Raw genomic sequence first — 10,174 nt, 5'->3', positions numbered from 1 at the left:
TTGTGATGGAGAGGTACAAGATCCCAACAATGAATGTAACTGTACTGTATCCCTAAAATGTACCAATAAACTCAATTAAAGGAGAAAAAAAAAAAGATGTTCCAGGGAAAAGTTTTTAATGCCTGGCCCATTTTCATAACTACCAAAATGAGAGGACACTCACATTTTGCATTCAGTTTTTTTTGTTGATGTTGTTGTTGGTTTATTTTTTTATTTTATTTTTTTATTAACTGTACTGTATCCCTAAAATGTACCAATAAACTCAATTAAAGCTGAAAAAAAAAAAGATGTTCCAGGGAAAAGTTTTTAATGCCTGGCCCATTTTCATAACTACCAAAATGAGAGGACACTCACATTTTGCATTCAGTTTTTTTTGTTGTTGTTGTTGTTGGTTTATTTTTTTATTTTTTATTTTTTTATTTTTTTTTTGGTACCATGGTTCAAACTCTGGTCCTTGCACTTGAAAGGGAGGTGGCAGAACCACTGAGCTAAATTCCCAGCCCTGCATTCAGTTCTTATCAATACATCATGGCCAACTGTTTAGTGTCATAGTTTAGTTATGAGATGAGCTAATCGTCTAATAAGGCACTATAGTTTGAATATTTTTGTCCCCCAGAAATTTATGATGAAATTTAATTCTGGGCTGGGCATGTGGCATAGTGGTAGAGTGCTTGGTGAATATGTGCAAGGACCTAGGTTCGATCCCTAGTACAGAGAAAAAGAGAGAGGGGGAGAGATTTAGTCTCCAAAGCAACAACATTAAGAAGTGAGGTCTCAGGAGATGATTAGTCTGAGGGCTTCTCCCTCATGGATGGGATTAGTGCCTTATAAAAGTGTTTGAGAGGGTAAGTCCATTGATTCTGCCATATAAGGATATAGCATTCATCCCCTTCAGAGTATACAAGGCACCATCTTGGAAACACAGATTCGACCTTCAGCAGACATGCAATCTACCAGTCAGTGCCTTGATCTGGGATTTCCCAGCTTTCAGAACTGTGAGAATATTTCTATTGTTCATAAATTACCTACTCTCAGATATTTTCCAGCATGAGTAAACTAAGACATAGGGCTAATAGTGGGCTCACAATCATGTGAGACATGGTTTACATGTAAAATACCAGGTTTCCAACCATAGCCTTCCCTGCAAACTGCTAAGTTTGAACTGCTTTCTTCCCTTCCACCTGTCTAAGCCAGGTGGAACCAGGAGCTCACAAGCACCAAGCTAAGCATTTGATTACAGTCAGACACCTTTCAGAGCACTCTTTAGCCTTGATCCCTGATCTCATGAGTGCTGGCTGTTGCTGGTTAAGAACTGAGAAAGGAAATGTGACTGAACCAGCACATTTAGAGGCCAGCTGAAACAATACACCAAGTCCAGACCCCTGGTAAATTTGTCATGTCTACTTCAAAGACAAAATTAACTTGTTCGTTCATTCATTCAGCTGTATCCTTTATGTTCAAAGATAACTGCCTTTCATCTCATTTTCCCTTGGAGATTATACCAGCAGCAAGACTCTTAAAAGAACTGTCTCTAAGGCACCATCACAGCATTGCTTTCTTTGGGTTCTTGTTATGAATTTAATTGTATCCCATAAAAAATTGTATGTTTAAGCCCTGACCTCAGGACCTCAAAATATTATCCTATTTGAAAATAGCATTGTTGCAGATGTAATTAGTTCAGAGGAGGTGAGACTTGAATAGGATGGCTTTCAATCCAATATGGCTGGTGTCCCTAAAAGGAGGGGAATTTGGAGACAGACACACACAGGGAGAACACCATGTGAACATGAAGACAAGGATTGAAATGATGCATCTACCAGCCAAGAAACACCAAAGCTTTCCAGAAACCCATCGGAAGCTAGGAGAGGGGCATGTAACACATGTTCAAAAGGTGGGGGGAAAAAAAGATCAATTTAATCTCAAAATTCTAGTGTCCAGAACTGTGGGACAATACATTTCCATTTATGGCACTTTGTTATGAAAGTCCTAGCAAATTAGTTCAGTTCTTTTCATTCCCAAATATTCCCAAAGAAATTTGTCTTAAATGATAATTACCAGGCATAAAATATTGGTTGTTCTTCTGAAGAATACTTCTTTCTTCCATTTTCTTCAGAGCAATTCCATGAATCTTTAGCTCTTTTGCTTACTGACCTGTTATGTGTTTATGGCCTGTCTTTCTTAAGCAGTAGTGTACCCTGGCAATTGGGGGCCAAGCCTCAGGAGCCAGATTGGGTTGAGTGTCAGTCCAACATTAACTCTGCCGTCTCAGGGAAAGTTTATTTAATCTCTCATTGCCTCAGTTTCCTTACCTATAAAATGAGGTAATAATGGCATCTTTCCCATAGATTTCAGGTGAGAATTGGGTTAATATGCATAAAGCATTTGTTAAAAGATATGGCACAAGAAACACTGCGAAAATTTTAACTGTCAGTAGTGAGGGCAGGGACATTGACAACTTTATTCAACTTTGGAAATAAAGGCCATTAGAAGCATCTGTCCATAGCTGATACTCACTATATGATTGTTTAAGGGGCTGGATATTTATGTTTCTAGTGAGTTAGCACATTTTTCTACTAAGATCTCTAATTAGAAAGTCCACCATGGTTTCCCAACAATCAGAGGCTTAGAATGCACTGATTCCTTAATCAACATGTATAAAGAACCATTCCAGAGATACTAATTCTTCTGAAGGGCCAGGGATTTAGCTCAGTGGTTTTGCCCCCTGCCTGCCTCACAAGCACAAGTCCCAAGTTCAATCCCTGGTACCAAAACAAACAAACAACAACAACAAAAAAAAAAACCAGAAGCCCTGTTTCTCTGAACCCTCAGTCTACAGTATGTACCACTCGGCTTTGCAAAGGATTTCTTGGTCTCTTCCCCATTGAGACTCATAATTTAGGTTAAGCAAATAGCAGGCCCACAAATTTATATTTATATGTCCCCTTAACTTGGGAGGGGCTAGAAAAAAAGGTTTGTTCAGCTTCTTTTTTTTAATACTTATAAAGTTTTTGTGTATGTCTTTTGGAAATTTCTACTGCTACAGAGAAACCTATTCAAACTAACCTAAATATGCTTGAATAACTTTTCTCACAAATTTCTAGCTGAGGTATTGTTCAATTAATTATTTCCCGTAGAAAGTGGTAATTGACATATGTAACCAGATTGATGAATAAAAATATACATATAATCTGGTAAGAGAAAATTAGGTGACAAAGAAAATATCTTGTTTCTTAAAAGCTCCCAATGCCCTTTTTCTAAGAACAGGCTGTGCAGAACCATGGAGTACCCTGGCTAGCATAATGGTGAGAAGTCTTTTCAAAGATATAAACTACAAAGTGTAGTTCAGAACAAATGGCTAGTTCCTACATAACTTGAAGCTAAAATAATGAAGAATTTAAAATGTTCATCAACTTTTCCCTCACAATCTATGTGAGAGTCATATACAACACAGATTGATACAGAAAGCATTTCCTAATACACATGCAGATTGGTAATAACCCCATTTGATTTATCTAGTCAAAAATGCAAAGGATAACTGAAAAAATAGCTTTTTCTTAAGATACTTGTGTCAAAATGGAAGTCACAAATAATGTTTATTGAATTCTACAGATCTTGGATATTTAGGATGCTTTTTGCTATATTGTTATCCATGCTAGCCATTAATTTCTTCTTGGACCCTTCTCATATCTCAGTAGCACCTTTTCATGCTAATACTCCACCAGGATCCTGAGCTGCTGAGGCAAGTCCCTTGATGGCCTCACAGCATTATTCAGCTGACTGCACAACCACTCAGCATCTGGGGCAAAATGCTGGGAGTTGCAGAGAGCAGGATAATAGTGGTAAATTGAAAAAGAAAAAAACATTTCAGGCATGGCAGGGAGATTTCTAAATCCTCTAACTGCTCCAGAGAAAAGGGATTAAATGAAAAAAGATAGAGAAATAGCCATGGAAATTGAGATAGGAAGATGGAGTTAGAGAAACAGGCTGAACTCCTAAAAATAGGGCTTGGTTTAGATTTAACTACAGGGCTGAGAAGCAGGTTCATTATTACCCTCTAAATCCTCATTTCCAGAGGGAGCGTCACACAGATGTGCACTTCCTATTACCTTTGACATCATCTCGGTCCCTTGGGTCACAGCACCACTACATAGAAAACCAGGTAAACGTACCTGAAATAGCTTCGTATAGGTAGTCTGTGGCACAAGGATGGAAAAGAGAGTGTGGAAGGTATAGTGACATCCTATGTGAGTAGAGCCACCAGGATGCGGGTTTAGGATATGAGAATGGAATTAGCACTAATAGGGTACGTTAAAAAAATACCAAACACTCTCCTAAGTATATTACCTCATCGCTTCCCCCATATCTACACAAGTATAAGATATCATTTTGTCCCCATTTTAAAGAAAGGGGAAATGACATCCTTCCAGAACAGTGCTGGATCAGTCTCAGATCTTAGGAAAGAATTAAGAATGTCTTGCTACTTGCTCTCTGCAGCTCCAAGAATATTATGCCCACATGTGGGAAATTGTACAGATAAAACCACAAGCATATAAACAGACTCTTTAAAAAGATATCCAGGGCTGGGGATTTAGTTCAGTGGTTCCTCTGCCTGTCTTGCAAGTGCAAGGTCCCAAGTTCGATTCCCAGTACCAGGAAGCATATTCTTTCAACCATTAACCTAAGCAACAAGTTCGATATGTGTTTTTATATTCTAGGTCAATACTATCCTTTCTCACCATCCTTATTCTTTTGTGGTTTTTGTTCTGGGTTTTGTTTTTTTGTTTGTTTGTTTGTTTGTTTTGGTACTGGGGATCGAACTCAGGCCCTTGTGCTTGTGAGGCAGGCAGTGGAACCACTGAGCTAAATCCCCAGCCCTACTTAAAACTTAATTTGTCTACAAAGGTGCCAAGAAAATTCAGTGGTACAAAAAATGTCTTTTTAACAAATGGCACTGGAAAAAGTAGATATTCACATGCAAAACTATAAAGTCAGACCCCTATCTCACACTATATACAAAGATTAACTACAATCATAGCCCTACATGTAAGAGATAGAACTATAAAAAACTTAGAAAACAATATTGAAGTAAATCTCCATTGCTTTGGATTAGGCAATCATTTTTTAGATATGATAGCTAAAATAGAAGTGAAAAAGACAAATAAATAAATTGGACTTTATGAAAATAAAAAACTTTTGTATGTCAAAGAACACAATAAAATAAAAAGAAAATATGTAGAGTGGGAAATTTGTTATAAATCTCTTATCTGTTAAGGGACTTGTATCTGGAATATATAAATCATTGTTACAACTAACAATTTAAAGACTAACTCAATCAATAAAATGAACAACAGATTTGATGTGAATAGACATTTCACAAAAAACATGCAGACAGCTGAAAATCACATGAAAAAAAGGCTCAATATTAGGGAAATACAAATGAGATTCAGAGGTAGAATAGAAGTAAAAAACTAGGTAGAAAGAAGACAAGAAAATTGAGATTTTAAAATTGTACTTTTAAGAAAAACTGCAGCTTCAAGACACAAAAATTACTAAAGCCTTTCTCCCTTCCAGTAAATGCACTTAAAAAAAATGTTTTTTTCCTTCAAAATCCTTTTGCAATAAACCTGTAAATCCGGGCTCTTGACCTGTCCTTTTCACATGTAAAGTACACTTCCTCCATTCTCAGGAAGCAGCAGTGATGATAGGCAGCATATTTCAATTTCAAATACATGTAGATGGCTTACAATGTAACCTGACAGACAGAATACACATCCTAGATCGGCCATCTTGAAGACATCCCCTTAAATGTCCCCAACTCCAGCTTGGAATGTGTCTCATTTTCTGTGAGCACTCACACTTCCATCTTGTGTGGGTTCTAATAAACCTTCTCATGCCTCATTTTTGACACTTCCTGAAAAATCTTTTCCAACTTGTTTTAAAAGTGTAGGATAGATTCCTTATTTCAGCCTCAGGGACCTCTCAGACCCAGCCTGATGATATTTATCTTTGCAACCCAGGTGGGACATAAAAAGGAGCACAGACTGTGGAAATCTCAACTCTGGTAAGCTCTGTGAAAAGGCTTTTCATCTTTTTCTTTCCTCTTTCCATGCTTCAAATCTTTTAACTTTTTTTCTGATATTAGTTATCAGGGAGAGGCAGGAAACTGGAGAGGAGAGGAGCCTAATGTGGTCCACCATGTGGGAGCAGGGAAGGAAAACACATGGCCACTATTTTCCTTGTTATGTGATCTGCAGTTGTCACATCTAGGGGAGGGGTATATGCCACGCCACACCGTGCCATTGGTCTGCTGGAACATGCAGCTACCAGGATTGTAAACTTTTGCACAATAATAAATGAAAGAAGCAGAGTTTGAAATAAAGGAAAGGGGGAGGAGAAGGAGGGGGAGGAGAAAAAGGGGGAGGAAGAGTGGGAAGAGAGGAGGAGAAGAAGGAGAAGGAGAAGAAAGAGAGAAAGGACAAGAAGAAGAAGGAGAAAAAAATTGCTACTCTGGAAGAGTGAGAAACATCAAAAAGTGAATACCTGTGGGCTTTTTTGTTTTGTTTTGTTTTGTGGTACTGGGGATGAAACTTGGGACCTTGCACTTGCAAGGCAGATGGCAGAATCACTGAGCTAAATCCTGGGCCCTACCTGTGGGTTTTTGTCATATGATGGGCTCTCTGGCTGTCTTTGATCCTAACCTGAGCACCTCTGTCTACATTCTTTCTGGCTGTTTGATTCCTTCCTGCCCTTTACTGATGGATAAGTGTGGGGAGGAAGAGCCTCACAGAAGGGCAGTTTAGAGTCAGAAATTAAGTAAAGGGGACATGTGTGTATCTGGTGCTGTGGTATAGTTATGCTAAAGTGAGAATATATAAGTATTTATGTAGAGGTGTATATGTCTTTTATATATTTAAAAATAGTCTGTAGGTGGCTGCTCTTTGTCTCCTTTGTATTTTGGGGGCTGCTTACCCTGGCCTTTCATGTTCCTGGCTGCACCCCTGTTTTTCCTATTAAATTCCTCTTCCTATTAAATTCTTATGTTGAGTTACCTGCCACCTTCCTAAATCTGATTTCTCTCTGTACCTGTTTTTCTAATTGCTGGAGTCTAACTGCAAAGGCAAAAGCTGCCTTTAGTAAGATTTCCTATTAATTTATTTAATAAAGTTTAATGAATTCCTATTTTATCCTTTCTTCTTCCTATGACCCCCACCTACCTTGTTTTTACATGAAATCTCCAGACTTTTCAAACCCTCTATGAGTTCCTTGGGTTTCTTCCAGGTCCCTAGGTATAAAGATCTTTGGCAGTAGATTTTTTTAGTAAAATCCAGCTCTGTGTACAACTCCTTTTCCTGCTTTTTTGATCTGTTGATAAAGGACAGATTTTGTGTGATTAGCAGGGACACCTAGACTAATCACTGACAGAAAATAGGGCAGAACCACCAATCACATGGGGTTTTGACTCTGAAATAATAGGCAGGTTGGACACACAGCATTACCCTTGCACTGGGTTGGTTGTACATGAGGCCTAGCCCAGGTTGGACACCCCATTGCTGCATGCAGTGGTAGCCTAGTTTGGGCACTTCAGGCACTGCACATGATGAGACTGTAGAATGAGGCAGGCAGCTCTAGCTGCTTGATTTCTGGGACAGATCTGTGTTTCCCTTTTTCTTTCTTTTCTCTATCACTTTCCAAAAGTACACAAGAGAGATTTTAGAGCCATGTAGCAGATCTTATATGATTATTGATAACTCAATATCTGTTCCCAAAACCTTACCTTTGGGTTATATTTTATAAACTTAGGACCAATGTAGAAGATTTTAAAAAGCAGATTTTTCTCCAAATGTAAATTAGCTTACAAAATAAGTTTAATACATGCAAAGTAACTAATAAGTGCTCTTTTATACAATATACACTATATGTAGACAGACATGAAATAATCAATATTTTTGGCATCTTTTTAAATTTGGGCCTGCCATTTAAAACTTGATCTATATCTATAATCTTTGATTAAACAAACATTTTGTTATTGTATAAATGAGATACATTTATATATTGGGTAATATAGTCTATTTGTGGTCAGTAGCACTGTTTCCCAAACTTATAGGACCTTTGAAGATTTTTAAAGAATTCTTATCAGTGTGGTTACACCATGTAAACCAGTTCAAAGAATCTAAATTTTGACTTAAGGCTAAAAGCTAAATAAATATTACTAAAGATTTCTATATAATTGTGATAGAATTATTGCTAACCTTATGATATACTAAATACATTTGTGCTTCTCAAGTGTACAGGCCTTCTAAGATGCAAAAGTTGAAAAAAGACATCTTATACTGATGACCTCCAGACAAAGTTATTCATGATGATGGAAGTTTTCAGGTGTATGCTTATGTGATTTTTATACAACTGTGTTGTGATAGTTTAATGTGCCTAAATGACATGCAGTCCAGACAATATCACTCTAAAGATTAAAGATTGGGCAGTTATTATCTATAAAGTACACCTGTAAACAAGTACATTATACTCAAATAGACACTGTAAAAAAAGTGCAACAAATTTAGGTGAGAGTTTATGCCATTTAATATTTTATGATTAGATAAAAGAAATCAATTTTATACTAAAATAAAAATATAATTACACTTCAAAGATAATAACAAGAACCTAATAGTTCTAGTGTAGAAATGTCATCATAATTGTTAAGCTAAGATGCTAGGTTTGATCTATATTTTAAAGTTTCCTTGTCAAACTTTATAACAGTTACCTGTTAACATTCTACAGAAATTTGACTGCTAAGACAGTGCTGATTGATAAGAGAAATAGCAGTACTCTGGCAGTACTTTATGTTTCAAAATGCTCAACATCCAGATACGATTACGATAGTTAAACCTACTGCTCTTACTTCAATATTGGTGTAACTGACCTTCTGCATGTTCGATAAATAAGGCTTAGAGATTAAACTAAAAATGAAACTCAGCTAAGAGGACAACCAATATTTTGGCCCTGGCCCTCCAAGTTCAGCAATGAGTGAGGGCATGAGGATACCTCTCTAAAGGATCCTATCACTCCAGTGAGTCACCCAACCTTCTAAGCAGAGAGATTGTTAGACTTCAGAAGAAAAGAGTCAACATTGTACACTGTGTACACAACAGTGTACATTGTGCTAAAAGGAAGGTCTCTAAAGAGGGAAATGTCTCCATGATTCTAAGGAAAGCAATGTGGTAAAGCAAAGACTGTGACCCATCCTGGAAGATAACACAACTGGCACCGAAAAAACTAATAGAGCTATGAGGCTCTGCCCATAGCCCCAAAAGTAATACTTAAAGAATCTGAACTGACCTTCTTGGGGGTGAGGGCAGAGAGAGCGAGAGAAGAGATTAAATTTGATTAATATAGGTCTCACTTTAATTTGATCTCAAACACCCAACAGGAATGTATAAGCAAAATTATAGAGAGAGAGAGTAATAATATTAAATTAAAAGCTAGGGTGAGTATATAAAAAGGGAGCTTTAAATACTACAGCAGCCTCTGCTGGCAATCTTCTGCTGAACTTCCAACTTATGCCCATAACAAGTTTTGACCTGTCACTTTAACTATAAACTGCACTTCTTCCATCCTTAGGAAACGTCAGTATCTGTGAGTAGTATATCTCAACTTCAGACAGGTGTAGACATTGTAACGTGACAGAATAGACATCCTAGATCACCCATCTTGAAGACGTCCTCTTAAATGTTCCCAAGTCCAGCCTGTAATGTGTATAGTTTTGTGTGAGCACCCACACTCCACTCTTGAGTGTGTCTTTATAAACTTTCTCATGCCTTTTTGACTGACATGTCCTGAAAATTCTTTTTCTGTGATGAGAGTCTGTGAACCTGCAAATTTGTTTTAAAAGGGTAGGATAAGTTCCTCATTTCACCTCAGGAACCTCTCAGACCTAGCCTGGTGACAGTACTATTTCTCACACATTGTGATGATTAGAATAAAAAGGACAGACAATAGCAAGTGTAAGGATGTAAAGAAATTGGAATCTTCATTTATTGTTATAAAATGTTATACATTTTTATAAAATGATGTAACCACCTGAGAAAACAACTGGTACTTCCTCAAATTGTTAGATACAGAGCTACCATATGACTCAGCAATTCCATTCTTATGTATCTACCCAAGAGAAATGAAAAAT

The sequence above is a fragment of the Fukomys damarensis genome, unplaced genomic scaffold (genome assembly GCF_012274545.1).
Source record: "Fukomys damarensis isolate Sample0158 unplaced genomic scaffold, DMR_v1.0_HiC HiC_scaffold_39, whole genome shotgun sequence".
Classification (NCBI taxonomy): Eukaryota; Metazoa; Chordata; class Mammalia; order Rodentia; family Bathyergidae; genus Fukomys; species Fukomys damarensis.
Note: the sequence above shows the minus strand (reverse complement) of the source record.